Genomic DNA, 20,606 nt, shown 5'->3' with positions numbered 1-20,606 from the left:
GAGTGCTTGTGGTATGGGGACAATTGGGTTCCTATGATTGGTAAAAACAAGAATAGCCCAGGAGTCAGAAGCAACAGAAAGCAGGTAATAATGAAAGCATTAGGAGCATCCTGACTTGTCAGAAACTTTTGAGAAGCTTTCCTGATTTTTATTCATTAATGGTACATTTATAAGCAGTAGTAAGCTAAAAGATATTTAACAACCATCTCTCCCAGGGAAAGAAGGAAGAAGGAAGGAAGGAAGGAAGGAAGGAAGGAAGGAAGGAAGGAAGGAAGGAAGAAGGGATGGATGGATGGATGAGCACATTTGGCTCAGAGGAGCTGACATGAGCCAGCAGCATGAAGCACTACAAGTAACAATAATAAAAGCCTACATCTCATAGTATATGGACCAAAGGCTGCCAGTCAACCTGAGAAACTAACTTTCCAAATTTTAAAATAAGCATTTCAAGGTATGCCCCTAGTATCATTCTGTTCTGTATCTGTATGTTGATGAAATCATGCTAACGAATAAGATTTCAAATTTATTTGAAAACACTTTTTCTCTACTGATCACTATATCCTGAGATCATAAAGTCTGTGCTTGTGGTACTCTTATTTAAAGATGATTCAAACACATTAAAGATATTGCACACAAAAATGAAGGAAATGAAATGGAAAATAATTTAAGAGGCGGATTTTATGACATTTAAATAGAGCTTATCCTACCCTTTCTACAGAGCTGCCTTGATACCCAAAAAAGATTTGGGAGTTTTCTTTTTTTTTTTTTTTTTTTTTGATTTGGGAGTTTTCTTTTAAAGTGAGTCAATTAAAAAAGAATCAATAAGTAACAGTTTAAACAGTAAAGAATTTCCTCAAAAAAATAAAAATAGAAATACTATATGATCCAGCAATTCCATCTCTGAGTATTTATCTAAAAAATATAAGAAACACTAACTCAAAATATCTGCACCCCCATGTTCATTATTTACAAAAGTCACGATATGGAAACTACCTAAGTGTCCACTGACAGATGAATGGATAAGGAAAATATGGTGTATGTATACACACACACACACATACACACACACACACACACATGCACACACACACACACAAGAATTTTATTCAGCCATAAAAAAGGAAGGAATTCTTGCCATCTATGACAACATGGATGGATCTTGAGGGTATTATGCTAAATGAAATAAATACTAGAGAAAAACAAATAGCATACAACCTCATTTATATATGGAATCTAAAAAAACAAAACAAAACCAAAAAACCCCAAACCAAGTTCCCAGGCACAGAGAACAGATTATTGGCAGTTGCCAGAGGCAGGTGGGGGTGGGGTGGGGGGGTGGGTAGGTAAAATGAGTGAAAGGGATCAAAAAGTATAAATTTCCAGCTATAAAATATATGTCACAGGGATATAATATACTCCATGGTGGCTACAGTTAATAATACTGTATTGCACATTTGAAATTTGCTAAGAGAGTAAATCTTAGAAGTTTTCATCACAAGAAAAAAAATTTTTGTAACTATGTATGGTGATGGATGTTAACTAGACTTATTGTGATCATTTCACAGTGTATATACCAATAGTGAATCAGCATGTACTATACCTGAAACTAATATAATGTAATACGTCAATCATGCTTCAATAAAAATTTTTAAAGCACTGAAAAATTCAGAATATTTAAGTATTCACTGAAAATAGTGTGATATTAGTGATTTTACATAAAACATAAAACCCGTAAAAATAATTTGCCAAAAAACCAATTCTAGATTTATACTAGAATATTAGGGAAAAAATTCATCTCAAAATAAAAGGACAATGATAATTGTAGTAAAGAAATGCTGGCCTTACACACACGCTGAGCTGAAAATTAAAAGTTCGTTTAATAAGATCGTTTATTTTTTAAATGTATGTGTTCTGGCCATTTCTTGTAAATCGAACCCTTTGTAAAGCACAGAATAGCTACTTTCAAGGTTTTCTATGACAACCTGTCCAATAAAAGTGAACTCTTAAAGAGTAATCTCACTATGAGAGTCTCTTTTGTGTCAAAATTTTTACTTTAAAGTTTGCTTTAAAGGAGGTATTTTTGCTGACATACATTAATGAAGTGGCAAGGACATCTTTTTTCAAGATTTTAAGCTTGATACCAGACAACTACTTTAACCCTATGAAGTAATTTTTCTGCAGAAATAGCACATGTGCATCTGATCAAAGCTGTACTTAGTTTCTTATTTTAAGATTTAAAATCACTATACATGTATTTCCTTTGATTATTCTTTATGATGTTTACTTTCTCTTGTATAAATAGTCATGAGTTAGGGAAACCTCAGATTTTAATTTAATCAGAATAAATAGCTAAATTGTATTATCATATATTAAAACATTTGTATATATGGGTTTTTAAAAACTTATTACAATAGCTTTAGATTTGCTTATTAACAAACTTAACAAGATTTTTTTAAAGATGTCATCTGATTGCTGATTAAGTGTGGACAACTCAAAATACAAACGTTCCTGTAAAGGGGTAAATTATCTATACGATAAAATCTAATCTTCTGGGATACAGTTGCAGAAGACTTTATATAAAGAAAATTACACACAGTTTTATGCTTTAATTAGTGCTTTATTTATCTTTTTATTATACCTTACATTCAGTATCGTACTAATTCTTTTTTTACTTTTCTAAAAACACAGCAGTAGTGAATGTTCTTTTTAAACAAATTTATATTTGTTTAAATATTCAAAAATTTAAAGGCTTATGAAATAAGGACTAACTAATTTGCAAAACCATCAAAAATGTATCTGTATCTTTTACAGTACATTCCAGGCTTTTATGATGTTTCTATTTCAGAGACAGGATCAGGGATTGAATGTGAAGCGATGATTTGACAAAGATGATAACTGATTCATGAGCTATGTTACAATGAGGCTTCTGCTCAGGTTCTTTATATTCTACTAAAAAAAGGACACATGCCTGAGATTGTGTTCCACACTGAATTGACAACAGCACCTGACACTGTTCTCTCGTCCGACAAAAACACACTGGCTGACCAGGCAAGAATGACCAAGCACAGAAGAGATTAGGAGCCCACTAGCTCCTCACTGAATGAACCTTAATCACAGAACAGCATTGGGGGAAAAAAGTGAGGCTGGAAGCCCCACATCCTGTATGTGGAGTGCAAAGAGCAGTGGCCACAGGAGGAGGAGCCCCACCATCTTAGTTTGAAACCCCCTCTGCTATTGACCTGCCCTGTGGTGGCAAGTGTTTCATTTGAAGTCTTTGGTTCTTTTTTTTCCCATCTGTAAAGAATTATATCCGTCTTCTGCAATTGGGTTCTGCAATTGTATGATCGCCAACTTTATCTAATCGCTGTGGTACAAAGAGTTCAAAGATAAAAACACCACCAATCAACAAATTCTTTTATCAAATCACTTTTGCTTTTTGGGGCACCTGGGTGACTCAGTGGTTGAGCATCTGCCTTTGGCTCATAGTATGATCCCGGGGTCCTGGGATCAAGTCCCACATCAGGCTCCCTGCAGGGAGTCTGCTTCTCCCTCTGCCTATCTCTCTGCCTCTCTCTCTCTCTGTGTCTCTCATGAATAAATAAATAAATTTTAAAAGAAAAACACCTCACTTTTGCTTTTGGTAGAAGTGGAACTGAAGTGACCTGTATTGAATAGTAGACACTGTGCTAAGTCCCTTACGTATCTTATGTCATGGCATATCCATAAACTCTCTAGAAAGTAAATACTGCCAGGATCCCTAACTGAAGTTCAAAAATGGTAGAGTAATTTGCTTAAAAGTAACATCAACAGGACCGGAACCAAGATTTTCTGTATGTTTATGCATCCCGTCACCACATAAACCCATTGTGAGTATTTGACACTATGATGTCATACAGCTGGAACCTACTTTTAAAAACGTCCCTTGCATTTTGACTACAGGTCAGAGACCAACCAGGTATGGCCAAATGGCTAATAAAGCATAGGATATTTATAAAACTTATTCCCACAAAAACATATTGTTTTTAACTGTTACAAAGGCACGGCCTTTAAACAACCACAAGGACATTTTCATAGCCTAGTCTAAAAGCTAGAGTATTAACTCAAGGTATCCATATATATAAAAGTATAAGTGGGTTCCATGTGCACATAAAGTAGGGATGTATTCCCAAGGCATGGGAAATCATCAGTGATATAGCTATGCTGAGTATATTCGTGGGTATGTGTTCCAAAATCTATATAAACATAATCAGTGGGAAATTAAATTCTGATAGAGCCAAGAGTATAGCTTTGAAAAGCTTTTAAGCATTTATCTCCACAGTGATCTCATGGGGAGTTCAAGCTTGCTTTTCAAGCAATGACACTGTCCAAAGCTCTAAAAAGCAGATATTTATCATACCATTCAATCTGCTGCAAGAGTTTCTTGGCAGTTTGATTCAATATGAGAAAATAAAGTTTTCATGTCATCACGAATGGGGCAAGAAATTGTTATCTTAAGCATTTGTCCCATTCTTTGTCCCTCAATTTAATTAACATTCTCTCTCAAGGTTATAACACTAAGTTTTATTATTCTCTACCCCAATAATATTTTAGTTCTGTAAATATGAATGTGAACATGAAAAAACAAAAATCACTTTTTCAAAATAAACTACATGATCAACGCAATTTTATTTTATAATAGTTCTGTTTAATATTTGCAGTTCTATTACCACCTCCCAAAGGAATACTTGGAGACTGTGGCTTACAAGCAGAGTCAATCAATGACATTGATACATTTGAAATACAAATGTATATTGCCCGTCTATATAGTATTTTCAAATAATTCAGTATTTAAATCAAAATATCCATATTTGAACTACTACGTATAAATGACCATGTTAGGCATTGCAAGAAATAAAACTGAATGAAATCTAGCCTTTCACAGGGATGAGGCAATTAAAGAGTATACTAAAGCCATCAGAGAATTACAGAGAGCTGTGAGGGTTCAGAAGATGGAAGAAATCAGAAATTTCAAGGAGATTCTAATCAAGGAACCCTGCCTTTGATCTTCACGTTATAAAGATGGGTCAATATTTCATAAGTGAGAAAAGGAAGCATGGAGGACAGAGCATAAGAGAAGATAGCAGAAGAGCCATATGATGGTCTCCATGAGAAGTAAGTTCATTGTGCATAGAGGAGATTTAGGAGGAACGAATACATAAAAGGCAGAGCAGGACTGCTGCAAATGTCAAGCCAACCATTTTATATATAATTCAAACAGAAATGTTGCATCTTAAAGTTTGAAGCAGAGGCATGACATGCAAATCCCATATAGAAAGATTAATCTAGTTGCAATGACAGGAAAAGGGGACAGAATATCTGCAAAAAGGGAACAGAAGATTTCTGCAAAAACAACAGCCCACACCAAAAATAAAGACCAAGACCGGGGTCATGAAGTTGACAAAGGTAAATATTTGAGAGACACTATAAAGACGTAGGCAGAGCAAGACAAGATGTGAAGAACGAAAGGCCATTCTAAGGTATTTTGAGTTGTTTGAAGAGAAAGGGACGTGGGCTCAGGCATGGCACGTGGAGGGCAAGGTGGAGTTGTTCAGGTGGAGGAAAGCCATCAGTTAGGTGTGTATGGTGGTCAAGTAGGGCACTGGCTCAACTCAGGGACAGGGGTCCGAGTTCAGGGAGCCACAGGCAAGTAGTGGAGAAAGCGAAGTGGACAAGTTTCAAAGGCATCTCCTAAAGAATGGCAAATTGTCCTCCAAAGACACTGATGATGGTTCACGCTGGACATAAGAAAAAATGATGCTGTACATTCCTAAAACAAGGTCTCCTGTGAGACAAGAAAAAAATTTACTCTTTTCTGTTTTCTTACCAATTCTCAAAGGCTAGACTACTTTGTTTTAATGGAATACTTCATTAAAAATATTTATTGAGACACCATTATATGAGGTAGGAAGTTAGAATACAAACAAATTTATTATCTTCCCAAAGGTGCTTTTAAAACCATTTACATATTCTTGTCTGGTGATAAAAATGACAGATGTTCACAGTTTGTTGGAAATAGCACAAAGCATAAAAACCAAGTGTTTGAAATACTGTATCGGGAATTGTCAAATTTTATCAAATTCTTTTTCAGCATTAGATGTAGCTTTTCTTACTTGACTTTTTGACTAATATCAGCAGCATATTAATGTTATGATACTGACATATTTCCTAATATCTAACCAACCTTGCATTCTTGGGTAAAATATTACTTGCTCTTGGTAGATTATTCTTTAAATGCATATGATTTCAGGAGCCCTGGGTGGCTCAGTCAGTTAAGTGTCTGACTCTTGATTTCAGCTCAGGTCATGATCTCAAGGTTGTGAGATCAAGTCCCACATTGAACCAAGCATGGAGCCTATTTAAGATTCTCTTTCCCTCTTCCTTTGCCCCTCTCCCTGCCCCTCCTTTTAAAAAAAGATGAGTATGATTTCATAGCGTTTGTTTATATAACAATATGTATATAATAATGCACATTTATATTCATGACTAGAGCCTTTTAGGTTCCTGAACTAGAATTTTCTTTGGAGGCTATTACCTTCTTTGAGTTCTAAGCCAATTTACATACCTTTGGAATTTTATGTACCTACTTCCCTGAAAATAGGATAGACTCAATGATAAAGCTACATTAGACATGTCAATAAATTTACCTGTGTGAACAATGTTCAGGTTAGTGGCTCTTACAAGCAGACTGTGAATCACATGACCTGACTATCCAGCCATAACTCATTAGACCAGGAGCAGACACTGCGCTTGGGGAAAGGAAATGCACTGGCCATCCAGTGACTAATGAGTGTGTTTGTGAGTTTGAACGAGGAGACATTTAGGTATAGACAATCAAATGGGGGTGAATACTAGGGCTATCAGGCTAGGCAGGTATAAGGCCAGGCAGACAGGTGGCTGTTTATCAATGAGATGCTAAGAAGTAGTCTAAGAAACCCTGTATTCAGAAAAAAGCAGAGACAAAGAACCGTACAAAACAAACCCTACAAGAGTTTAACCCTCCTTGTTGGAACTGTTTTCTATATTATCCCATATCCTTCCTATGTATCCTTTTTTCCTTTAGCCATTCCTTGGAATGAAACATCCCTAAGATAATATTAGGGACAGGAGCCTTTTAAAAAGCTAATTATTTCATAATATTTTTCAGTGTTTTCCTTGGTTATTTCTTTGCTCAGCTTTTCTAACTCCTCCAGTGTCTATTTTGGAAGTCCACATATTTCTTTCAAAAGTTCATTTCCTTTTTATTTTCAAGATTTATTAACATAATGTCCTCTTGTGGGTTTTGAACTTAATGATAATCTAATCAGATTCTGAGCTAGAATAGGTAACCTACTCACCCAGAAAGATGTTCAAAACTTGAAAGAAATGTATGAGAGAGTAAAAGGAAATGGCAATTTTCAAATTATGAAGACAATTTTAATGATAAATTTAATATAAACTGATGATTCTAGCTCTCAAGATTTACTTTTTATAGATTTTTATAATAAAAGTTCTTCATATTACAGAGCAGGGATCTCTAATAAATGGAAATACATGAACCTATCATTATAATAATATTTCACAAAAAAATACTTTTAAGACAGTTACATAAACAAAGCACTAAGCTTTGAAAATTTTAAGGTTGATGTTTTAAATCTTATCTGCAAGCTAACAGAACATATTTATATTCAATGAGATGCTAAGAAGTAGTCTAAGAAACCCTGTATAGTAAATGAACATTCTATTAAAAACATAATAACTAAAACTCATTTCCAAATGTTATTATAACCTTATCACTTAGTTATATAGCATAGTAAGACATAAAAGACTGTCTTTCTATGATAAATCCTGATTAACTAAGTCATCCCTTATTTTAGAAATAGCTAGCTAGCCTTTTATTTCCTAGGTGAGAAGTGAAACAAAATGAATCATAAGGTGATTAACCAGTCATCTAGTTCAACAAGATGTTTGATGAGAACAGATTACTAAATGTCAGAATTTGAAAATGACAGGCAAGAACTGTTGCTTAAGGGGTTCCCAGCTTCTTAGTCTATACAACTCTGAAATGTAACAATACTGGAACAGCCGCAAAGGAGGAATGGAAATAGAAGGAAAATCAAATTTAAACATAGAAAATTTAAAATGTAGGAATACCTAGAGTCTTATGAAATCTTTCTTAGGCAGCTCTGAAGAAAACAATTTAATTTTCCAAATACTCCCTAAAAGCTTCCTTGTTTAGGGATAAAATGTGTTCCCAACTGAAGCTCCTAAAGACAACAGACTGTTTTTCTTCTCCGCCACTAGACAGACAAAGGAATGATATTTGAAACAGTATATGCATCTCGCACTGCAATGATCTGCAGGAAGAATTATTAGAATGTCAACTATTATTTTTTTAGTCTTAAAATTTAAGAAAGAAAACCTAGTAATTTGTGGATCTACAGAAGCACATGTATGTAATTTATAAATAAATATAAAATATACTGGGGAATGAGTTCAGGCTTTTACTTACTGATAGGAATGGCATGGTGAAAAGGATGAATTCAGTGCACTAAATTATAAACCTCCTGATGACAGGAACTACCCTGGTTTACCTTAATACTCCAAAGTACACCTTGAACAGAGCATTAACTTTTTACAAAATTAAAAATCAGCTTGTCAATCCAAAGTCTACTCTTTGTGGTCTCCCAGCCCATGGACACATGCAAAATTGCACTTCAAATGCTGCCAGCAGAACACTGTCCTCTATAATGGTCACTAATGTAATTTCACACTGGCCCTCATACATTTAATTCATTTCTCTCTTCAAAATGTCCTCTTCGCCATTTCTCCAAGGAAACAAATGTAAAGTGGCAATAAAGTTTTCATCTTTCTTACTGATATGTCTATTCATGTCACAACTAAGGTAAACACTGGAATGTATATTGCTGAGCTGGTTTGCAGTATGAGACAGTTCAGGAAATGGCTACTTTTTTACTTCTGATTGCACATCAAGCTCCAAACTATTAACAACTTCAGCCACACATCACTATGTATAGAATATCTCATCTCTAACTCAGAATTTGGAACAATCTGGATCCAGCAAAGGCTGGAAAAAAAATCAAGGTAGTTATGCAAATTTTGATATAAACAAACCTGCAGGGAGGATGTTAAGACAACATAGGAAAAGAAACTCCCTCTGGACATCATGTAAAATGCCTGAGCAACAAACATATCTATAAAATGGATATGTTTTTCTTTCTCACACTGGCCTTCTCCAGAATTATTCCATTTTATTTTTCAAGACCCATATTTGTGTAGATGCATCGATCTTGTGATTAATATCTGAAGGAAAAAAAAAACAAGAAAAATATTTTTAACTTCCCTTCTCCTCTTACAGCCTGGTATAAACAATTTCATTGTGTTAAAAAAAGGTGATATTATAAACGGAATTTAATATGATCACTGAAACAAAGACAATCACTTCTGCTAATGTATTAATAAAATAATAGAATCCAAAATGATCAACACAGGATAGAATGAAAACAGTGGTTATGATATAGGTACCAGGGTTAAACACCAAGTTAGAATCCAAGCTCTATCATTTACCTGCTCTGCTTTGTGAGGTTGGTCAAATTATTTAACTTCTGAGAGCCAAGCATTCCTTATCAGCAATACTAAAATAATAAAGATTGCATCCCTAGTTGGGTTTTGTGACAATTAAAGAAAGTCATGTAGTTAAAGCACTTTGATCAGTGCACTTAAACAAATCCTTAATATTATTTTCATTTTCTTCAAACTGTTTCCACTTAACATGATCATAATAAAGCAAAAGACCATGCATTTAAAAATTATGGAAATAATTAAATAAAATACTTCTGGGGGTCAATATTTGGGTTCTCCAAATGTTCTAAAATGCATATATTATCACTAAAAATAAACTAAATCATGTATTATTTTAAATATTCAAAACTAAGAAAACATTTTGTGGCAAGAGAAAACATCCAACTTGGACCTAGATCCATGCTAAGAGACTGATCACCCATAAATTCTGAGGAAAATCATATCTTCATGAGAAAATCATGTGCTGGTTGAAAACATGGGTTCCAGTCCCACTGTTGACCCTCTGGTGATGCTGGATGAGTCTGTATAACCTCCGTAAGCCCTGCTTCCCTTCTTTGCAAAATAAAATAATAAATGTAGCCCACGCATGGTTTATCTTTAAAAATGCTTCCATTTCACACTTTATGTTTTTATAAACACAGAAATCATGTCACCATGACTTTTGTTTTAAAAAGATTTTTTAACACTTATTATAAATCCTCTATTATTAGAACTGTGTGCTGGAGCATTCAGACATAGCATGGAATCAACAGTCCAGAGACAGACCCAAGTGCATATAATAAAGGGCATTCCAGTCAGTGGGGAAAAGACAGATGCCTTAATAAGCAATGTTAAAACAACTTGGGAAACAAATATCATTAGTTCCACTCCTCAAGCTTCACACCAAGATAAATTCTAAATGAGATCTAAATGTAAAATATGGGGGCACCTGGGTGGCTCAGTGGTTGAGCACCTGCCTTTGACTCAGGTCATGATCCCGGGTCCTGGGATCGAGTCCTGCATCAGGCTCCCTATAGGGAGCTTGCTTCTCCCCTGCCTATATCCCTGCCTCTTTCTGTCTCTCATGAATAAATAAATAAATAAAATATTTTAAAAATAAATAAATGTAAAATATGAAACTGTGTAAGATCACAGGGAGGGATTACTTTATTAACTGGGCCAAGGGAATCATTCCTAACTCAAATCCAGAACCAATGGGGAAAAGAATGGCCAAATAAAAATAAACTTGACTACATAAAAATAAACATAAATAATAATCTAAAATTTGCACATAAAAATAAAACACTATAAGCAAAATAAACATAGTTAGAGGATAGTAATTGCAACAGATAGTGAAGGAAAAACAGCCCCAATAAAAGGAACTTTTAAAAATTCAGAAGGAAAGATCAACAACTCCATATGGACAAAAGCTGAATGTACAGTTCATGGAAAAAGAAATACAAAGGATCTTCAGCATTAGAAAAGATGCTCAACTTTGCTAATGATAAGAGAAATACAAATTCAAACATGAGGCCCCATTTTTTTACCTTTCAAATTACTAAAAATTCCAAAAGTCTACAAATTGATAGTGAGACTGTGGAGAAATTGGCCCTCTTGTATATTACTGTTGGGAACACAAAATTATTCAACTCTGATGGCAATAAACTTTGCAATATCTACAAAATTACAGATGTCTTTACATTTTGACCCATCAGTTCCTCTTATAAAAATCAACTCCCAAAAAGTACTGGCAAAAAGTAGGAGATGATATATATATATATATATATATATATATATATATATATAAAGACTATTCATTACAAGACTAATAATAGCAAAATATCCATCAACTAGGGACTGGTTAAATAAACTATAGCATAGCCACAAAAAGGAACTACTAATCCATAAGGCAGATCTCCATACACTTACTGCTCTGGAGTGCTCTCCAGGATAGAAAGGAAAAAAGCACAGTACAGAAAAGTGTATACTGAATTTTAGTTTCCAACTGAATTGGAAAGAGAATATATGCTATATAAATACAGCTGCTTACATATTTTTAAATAAAAGATAAACCAAAATTCATAAAAAGGAGAAAACAGAATAATGCTTATGAAAGAAAAGGACAGAACAAGAAGGAAGAAGTGGAGTTAAAAGTGAGATCTCTTCCAATATGTTTCACTTCATATTTTGATTTTGGAAAATCGTGTAAACATTTTATATAGTTCATATTTATAAATAACTCAAGACAAAAATAATGCAACCTATAAAATTCAAAATCAAACTGAAATAAATGGACCTAACTATACATTAGTTTAAGTAGCATAACCACACAGGAAAGAATTCTTTTTTGTATTTTGCCATGCTGCATTCACTATATTTGATACCAACAAGGTTGTCATTTTGTAAATGGTATATTTTTGTCTTTCTAAAAAAAAATGTGTTTGACTAGCTCTGTCCACTGAAGATGTCTAGAAGTAATGACAACCCAGTAAAAACTGGTAATCAAAAGATTTTTAAAAAATTATTTTCAGGGCAGCCCGGGTGGCTCAGTGGCTTAGTGCCGCCTTCAGCCAGAGCAGGATCCTGGAGACCCAGGATCCAGTCCCACATTGGGCTCCCTGCATGGAGCCTACTTCTCCCTCTGCCTGTGTCTCTGGTTCTCTCTCTCTCTCTCTCTCTCTCTCTCTCTCTCTCAGTGTCTCTCATGAATATATAAACAAAATCTTTTAAAAATATTTTCAATCTATCTTCATGAACAATCTGAGATAATCACTGAAAAAGTGAATTTGTGCCTTATTTTAATTCTGGAAACAAACGTTAAGATTTTATCTAAACTGTTAAGAGAATACATATAGTACTGCTAATCCATGGCACAAGTTTTCAGGTCTAAGGTTAAATTAGAAAAATAAACCCATCTTGAGTATGTGATGCCCGCCACTAAAAGATGCCCCCCAGATTTCAAGCTATATTACAAAGCTGTAGTAATCAAAACAGTATGGTACTGCCACAAAAATAGACACAAAGATCAATGGAACAGAATAGAGAGCCCAGAAATAAATCTGTGCTTCTTCAGTCAATTAATCTATGACAAAGGAGGCAAGAAGATCCAATTGGGAAAACATAGTCTCTTCAACAAATGGTGCTAGGAAAATCAAACAGCTACATGCAAAAGAATGAAACTGGGCCACTTTCTTACATCACACACAAAAATAAACTCAAAGTGAATCAAAGACCTAAATGTGAGGCCTGAAACAATAAAACTCCTTAAAGAAAATAGGCAGGAATCTCTTGGACATTGGCCTTCATGACATTTTCCTAAGATGTCTCCTCAGGCAAAGAAAACAAAAGTAAAAATAAATTATTGGGAATACATCAAAATAAAAAGCTTTTGCACAAGGAAGGAAACCATCAACAAAACAAAAAAACAGCTGAGAGAAGATATTTACAAATGATATATCCACTAAGGAGTTAACATCCAAAACTTAGAAAGAACTAATACAACCCAACACTAAAGAAACAAATAATCCAATTAAAAAATGGGCAGAGGACCTGAATAGACATTTTCCAAAGAAATACAGAGGACCATGAGAAGATATTCAACATCACTCATCATCAGGGAAATGCAAATCAAAACTGCAATGAGATATCACCTTATACCTGTCAGAATGGCCAGTATACAAAAAATAACAAATGTTGGCAAGATTGTGGAGAAAAGGGAGCCCATGTGCACTATTGGTAAGGAGTGTAAATTTGTGCAACCACTATGGGAAACAGAATGGAGGTTCTTCAAAAACTTAAAAATACAAATACCATACAAGCCAGTAATTCCACTACTAGGTATTTACCCAAAGAAGATGAAAGCACTTATTTGAAGATATATGCACCCCTATGTACACTGCAGCATTACTTATAATAGCCAAGATATGGAAGCAATCTAAGTGCCCACTGACAGATAAATAGAAAAGATGTGGTATGTATGTATATTATATTATTATCATTATATACTTTGCATATAATTTACATATACAATTGTATATGTATTTATATATTTTATATATATATGTAATGGAATATTACTCAGCAATAAAAAGAAAGAGATCTTGCCATTTGCAACAACATGGATGGACCTAGAGGGTATGATGCTCAGTGAAATATGACAGAGAAAGACACATACCATATGGTATCGTTTATACATGGAATCTAATGAACAAAACAAACAGACTATTGCATACAGAGAACAAACTATTTGCCAGAGGAGATGGTGGTGGAGGGATGGACAAAATGGTGAAGGGGAGTGGAAGGTATAACCTTCCATTTATGGAATGAATAAGTCATAAGTCATGGGAATGAAAGGTCCGGTGTAGGGAATATAATCAATGGTATTTTAATACAATGGTCTGGTGACAGATGGTAGCTAGACTTATGGGGAACACAGCCTAACATTTAGGTCATTGAATCACTATGCTGCATATCTGAAATTAATGAAATATTGTGTACCAATTGCTTCAATTTTAAGGAAAGAACAAATTCACACACACACACACACACACACACCTGGTTAGTCTCCATTTGCCTCCAACTCAGCCCCCCCACACTCTGCTGTGTCCCATAAGGAGAGCCCTGAGCACTGCATCTCCATGGCATCCTTGCAGGCACTAGTCTAACTGAGTCTGGCCAGCAGAAAGTAGGGACAAGAGATCAGAGGGAAAAGAAGGGAATGGAAGGGGTATTCTTCCCCTCACCCATTCTCCTGGAGTGCCCTCCTCTGGTGGGAGCTTTGTCCTCACAACTACAACACCATTCCAAGTTCTCCATGTGCTTCAGCATGACCCCCTGACTCTCTGGACACCTCACAGTCTTTTGCCTGCCTTTTCCCTTAACCATCCCCAAACCTCAGTAAAGTCTCTTTATTTGCTGTCACATGGGTTGATTTTGTTTTCTGCTGAACTCTGACCAATTCAGGAACAGGCACACTGCTATACTTATACATCCCCGTATATACATACATATCCCTGCCCTCCTATATTTGTACACACACACACAAACTCACACACATATACTTATAAAAATAGAGTAGGCAAAGGTCCTAAATAGGGTCCCCCAATTTAAAAAAAAATTTTTTGGTTCCCAATCAATTGTCTTTATGTCCAAAAGACAGAGCAAGACTCACAACCCAAAGAAGCACAAGGGTCAAGGGAAAAGAGCGTGATGAGCCCTGAAAGCTGACAGTGGGAACAGCCTCCCCACCCTGAGTCTGGACCAGTTACTGAACATCTGTGTGCCTCGCTGATTCCTCTGCGCCACAGGGACCCAGAGAAGGGCCCCATCTACCTCACAGATTTGTGCGCGAGCTTCCAAATGAGCCAAGCGCTTCCAAAAGATTAAAAGCATGAGAAATATATAATTTATTCTATTTTACCAGAATGCGTACAGTGATGCATCAATAAATTCAGAGAGCGTCTCCTTACATCCCTCCCTCCCCCACTAAAAAGCAAACTTCTCCATTTAAGAGCACTCAAGACTGAAACGAACCTTGACAGGAAAATCTCGCCCTATTCCTTCTAATCAGCAGGACTGCATCAAAACCATTCTGGACAGATGGGTATTTAGTTCTATTTTTAAAGACCTCCAGGGAAGGAGATTCTACAAACTGCCTTGGCAGCTGATGCGCCAATGCATTGGAGGATAACTTATAAATATAAGAACCGTTAAAGAGGGTCTCCAGAATGCAGCCCAGCATGTGTGTGCACTCATGGAGCACTGACACACAGCTAAGAATTATTCTGAGAATTCCAGCCATCTTTGATTGCTGTTCCTCTTGCTTTTAATTATAATTGGTCTTTCCAAAAGGGAGTAAATTAAGTGGAAGGGGAAAAAAGACTTTTCACTAATAAGGAAGATTCTGAATAATATCAAATAAAGCGATCATACCAAGAGCTCAGAAATAGAACACTTCATTCAGCAATAAGGCCAGGTCGGGGAGCATTTTCTTCCTGGCACACGATAGATGCTCAATAAACATTTGTTCAGTGAATGATCCTGAGAAGTATCCATTTAATAAGGAAGCATTTTTTTGATATGCTATTTGGAAGTGACGATAGCATAGCTGATTTAACTCAGAAGCCAGCCTCGTCTGTCATACCATCCTATCGTTTGATGCAGGTACTGGCTCCCAGAACCTGTTGTTTCCCAATTCAGGTAGACTTCCAGACTTAGTTCTAGGCCCTAGGAACTCCTCCTATTCAAAAACCCAGCAGGAATGACAGGAGGGGGCAAATGGAGGATGAAATCTGTCTACACTTCCTTCCTTGGTCCTTTTCTAATTATGTGCCCCCAGGGAGGGGGCACCATTTCTAATTCCCCACAAAAGCACAATGTAAGCTTTCAGAAAGCCTTGCTTTGGTCCCACCCCTTGGTCTCCAAGATTTGAAGACTTGTCTCTCAATATAGGACTATTCTTGGAGACTGAACAGCAAATCCAAAAATCACCCAGGGCACATGGGTGGCTCAGTGGTTGAGTGCCTGCCTTTGGCTCAGGTCGTGAGCCTGGGGTCCTGGGATCAAGTCCCGCATCAGGCTTCCTGCAGGGAGCCTGCCTCTCCCTCTACCTATGTCTCTGCCTCTGTCTCTGCCTCAGAAATAAATAAATAAATAAAATCTTTTTTTAAAAAATCACTCCAAATCAATGATTGTCAGCTAGGGTGATCTTGCCCCCAAGGGCCATTTGGCAATATCCACAGATGTTTCTGAATGTTCCAACTGGGAGTCCACAATGATATTTAGTGCGGAGGGGCCAAGGACACTGCTAAACCTCCTACAAGGCACAATACAGTGACCAATAGCAAAGAAGGATCAGGACCAAGATGTCAACAGTACCAACGTTGAGAATCCCGGTCCTACACTAAAATCCTAGCTACAATGTCTCTTAGGCCAAAAAACTTTTATCTATAACAGTTAACAGTGACCAATCCACTTAAACATCTACTCTCACCTTAACTTAGGATCCAACAAATAGTTCCTGAATGCCTAGAACTCTCTACTAGGCATGGAAACAAATAAAAGGCACTACCCTTCCTTAGAAAAATTATAAGCAAGTTGGAAAAGAAACTGCAAACTGGACTGTATCTTGCTGGAACAAATGAAAACCCAAAAGGTATGTAGACATGTAACGGCATGTAGTGTTTCTATCACTTCTGATGAGATGAGTAGTGGGATGTGGACAGGCACTCTTGGAATAAATCTGAAGTCCTTTTTTTTTTTACTGGGAAGGTAATAGACATAATAAGAGTGGATAGGTGGAAACAATTTAGTTTAGTATGCTCTCTGGAACACTGTAGAGTTTTCTCCACAGAAAGAGATTATAAATAGTAGTTCAGTTCCAGGTCAGCCCAGAAAAGCTTATTTAACCATAATCCAGCTGAGGTAATAAAACTAGAGGAGTCCTGGCATACAAGAGCCCTGAGCTTTGTGACTCCCAGGAAAGGACAAAGAGAGTATGTGCCTCCTCCCCACTGCTCCTTCCCCCGCCCCCTGCTTCCCCACCGCCCCCTCCTTCCCCATCACACATCAACTTTCCTAAGGGTAAGAATAATCCTAGAAAACTTTCAACTCGTTCTTTTTTAAAACTTGGAAGTACTGTAGGTAAAAAGTCAAACTCTACCCCCCAAATTGCAAACAAAGACCCTACCTCAGACCCAGGTCCCCAGGCTCCTTTCCCAGAGGCAGGTAAGTTACCACTTATTACATTTAGTCCAGGAATACTCTGCATATATTCGCATGAACAAACGCATGCATATATGCATATTAAGCCTTCAAAATTATATGCAGAAATGGGAGCATTCTGTACAGTCTGTGGTGCACTTTCTTTTTAACCATAAATCCACCTTGCTTCTTTAATGGCTGCAGAATATTCCATCTTTGGATGCACCATTTGTATCAATATAGAATGACTCCTAGAAACATTCTGAAAAAACGAAAGTTTATCTTTCCTCTCTTACAACTCAGTACCCCAAGCCCCAAAGGCTTCCTTTTTCCAGGGCAGAGATGCTCCAAACCCTTCACATTCTCCTTTTTGCTGGTTCTGCTCTGGCCCCTTTCCCAAAGTGTCCACTCTCCAAAAGCGTGGGAGTCCTCTTTCCACCAAACACACTTAGCTTCTTTTCTAGCTTCTCTCCTCTTCTTGACCTCACCGACCTTATTTTGTAGAAAGCAGTCTAGTTCACACATATATGAATTACTGACACATCCTTAGCCTTCACTTTTAGAAAAGGAGATGTTCATTAACTAAGTTGAACCCAATTATTGGAATCCCAGGGAGGACAACAAAATTTTAAAAACAAAATCAAAAGCACACCATATGGAATTGGGGGCTACCATATTGACTATTCATGTCAGAGAATCTAGGAGGAGAGAGCTTTCTCTAATTGATGGTACTTTGGGCAGTTTCTACTTTTCATCTAGCTAAAAATCCATTCATTCTTCAAAAGTTATGAGACCTTTCACAATATTTTTATTCAATAGGAGGGTTCGGAGGCAGCTGTCTGTAGATATGAGTCAGTTGTAAATGTGTATTTGTAACATAGGGACCCACCATTCCAAAACTTGTCACCAGTAAATTGAGAATGAGCAGAAAAGAACATTTTAACTAAACTTTCCATTATACCTCTTATGAAATCCTATATGCCATATAAAAATACCAATATCTCTTCATCAGATGCCCCCAAAAATGGCCTGAGTAGCTACTGGTATCTTGTTGCTATGTTGTAGACAGAAATAACTATTCCCTTTTCACCAGGGGCAGGATGGTGGTACACTCAGTTCTGAAATTATACCCTGTTTGGAGTGAGACCCAAGGTAAATGCTGAAGTAATGCTAACACAGAGCTGTAGGCATGACTTATATTAACGGGATTCTTACGCTATCCTTACAAAACTTGACTAATTTTTCAAAGAAGACTTAAACAAATTTGGGATTTGATTATATGAAATTCTGCTTCTTTTATAGCCCCTTTTTACTTTTTCTTTTCTTTTCTTTTCTTTTTAATTTCCTATCGCAAGCTTTGCCTCATAAACAATGAGCCAAATGCTCTGCCTATACATACACCTATATGGAAATTACCCACAGTTTTTTCCCAAGGTTATTGAGTATAAGATATCATATTCTACGGATTTCCAGCCAATTCTATTCCCCAGGGACATATTACTATATGACTTAGACTCCAAGAAAGAAATCTGTCCCTCATTAACTGGAATGGCCAGGGAGAGATTTTCGTTGGATCTGTGTGAGCCAAGCCAGTTCGTGGGTACAGCATACAATCTTGCATTCTGCAGCACTGCTCCTGACCGTACACCCAGCTCAAGAGTCATGCTGGATAAGCTTTGCTAACAGAATTCAGGAATAAGGGAAGATAGATGCGCGTGAAGAGAGAAACACAATCTATGAATATTCCAATCAGTAGCACAAGCTCTCCACTCAGGCGCCAGGACTCAAAGATGAGAGATAAAGGCCTCTCTTCTGAAAGAGATCACAGATGAATTGGAGCAAGAAAAGAAATTAGAGGGGTTGCTGGGTGGCTCAGTTGGTTAAGCATCTGCCTTTGGCTCAGATCATGGTCTCCGGGTCCTGGGATCGAGCTCCTCGTTGGGCTCCCTACCCAGCAGGGAGTCTGCTTCTCCCTTTCCCTCAGCCCACCTCCCCTCCCTGGCTTATGTTCAATCTGTCTCTCTCAAATAAATAAAATCTTAAAAAAAAAAAAAAGAAGGAGGAGGAGGGAGAGAAAAAGGAGGAGGAGGAGGAGAAGGAGGAGAAGGAGAAGAAGAAGAAGAAGAAGAAGAAAAGTTAGAGATGTTCAAGTTCTAGCCAGGCAGGAGCAACGGGTGGGAAGAAGGTAATGTGAGGCTGGAGGGGGCTTGAACATAATGGATGCTGCTTGCAGGGGCTGACGAAAGAGCAAAAGTTGGAAATGATAGAGGTTTCTGACCAGCGACTGGATGCGTGACAATGATACCAAAATCAGATAAGGAATAAAGAAGAGTAAGAGGAATGGGGGATCCCTGGGTGGCGCAGCGGTTTGGCGCCTGCCTTTGGCCCAGGGCATGATCCTGGAGACCCGGGATTGAATCCCACGTCAGGCTCCCGGTACATGGAGCCTGCTTCTCCCTCTGCCTGTGTCTCTGCCTCTCTCCCTCTCTCTCGGTGACTATCATAAATAAATAAAAATTAAAAAAAAAAAAAAAGAGGAATGGATAGTGAGCTCAGTTTGGGACCTACTGACCTTCAGATGCCCACAGAACACTGTGGTAGATCACAAACGCTAGTTTAACCATGCAAAATTTATAGTAACTTTAAATTATTCCTTTAAAAAATAAATAAATCTTTTCTTCACAGGGACTCTTAATGAAAGATGAACAGTCGCAAGACGAAAGGAGTGTGTCACCAAATATGGAATAATGGACTAAGTGCATGCCAGTATTTGGTGATAGGAGATCCAGGGCACAGAGCAAACGGGGGTCATCATTCGTAGTAAATAAGAGTTGATGGTTGGTTTTTGAATTCAAGGACAGAGAGAGGCCTAACTATAAACTGTGTATCCTCCATTAAATCAAAGCAAAGTCAGTAACAGTACATTAAAACCATATCCCGAGAATCATAATTTCAATGGCTTGAGTTAAGAACCAAATTCTGTCCTGTACGTGTCCATGTAAATATCCTTCGCTAGGGTAAACACAGAATAACCCGAGAGCAAGAATGCACAAAATGACTTCCATGTGGCATACGGTCCAGGGCGCGGCCTGTAGGCGCCCAGAGGGCCAGGCTTAAATCCCAGTTTTGCACCACCTCTGAGAGGTCATGTTTCCTAAACAGTCACTGCTCCTCATGGTGAGATACGGTTGACTCCTATGTAGTCAGGACCAAGCATATACCTAAAATATGAGCTTTTCTTAAAGGCACAGCCCATAAAACCAAATAGTAATGTCATGTAAGCTGCCTATTAACTTTAACTTTGCTAG

At 37.1% G+C, this 20,606-nt stretch overlaps 1 protein-coding gene and 1 long non-coding RNA gene across 6 annotated transcripts in view; one reads left to right on the top strand and one right to left on the bottom strand.

Annotated features, from left to right (window-relative positions):
• Positions 1–20,606, bottom strand: part of NEBL (nebulette) — a 342,069-nt gene that overhangs the window by 116,982 nt on the left and 204,481 nt on the right. For 2 of the 5 annotated variants that reach the window (XM_038529856.1, XM_038529857.1), the window contains exon 2: positions 9,151–9,339. The exons of the other annotated variants lie outside the window; for them this stretch is intronic. The gene's annotated coding sequence lies outside the window, so the exon portion shown is untranslated. The remainder of the gene's footprint in view (positions 1–9,150; positions 9,340–20,606) is intronic. 5 annotated transcript variants of the gene reach the window in all.
• LOC119870105 lies at positions 3,903–20,232 on the top strand. The gene is made up of 4 exons (XR_005355189.1): positions 3,903–3,955; positions 16,599–16,750; positions 18,392–18,450; positions 19,984–20,232. It is a non-coding gene; the product is annotated as an uncharacterized LOC119870105 (long non-coding RNA).

This window comes from Canis lupus, chromosome 2 (genome assembly GCF_011100685.1).
Source record: "Canis lupus familiaris isolate Mischka breed German Shepherd chromosome 2, alternate assembly UU_Cfam_GSD_1.0, whole genome shotgun sequence".
Lineage (NCBI taxonomy): Eukaryota > Metazoa > Chordata > Mammalia > Carnivora > Canidae > Canis > Canis lupus.
The sequence above is the reverse complement of the archived record's forward strand: the minus strand, read 5'-3'. Positions and strand labels throughout refer to the sequence as shown.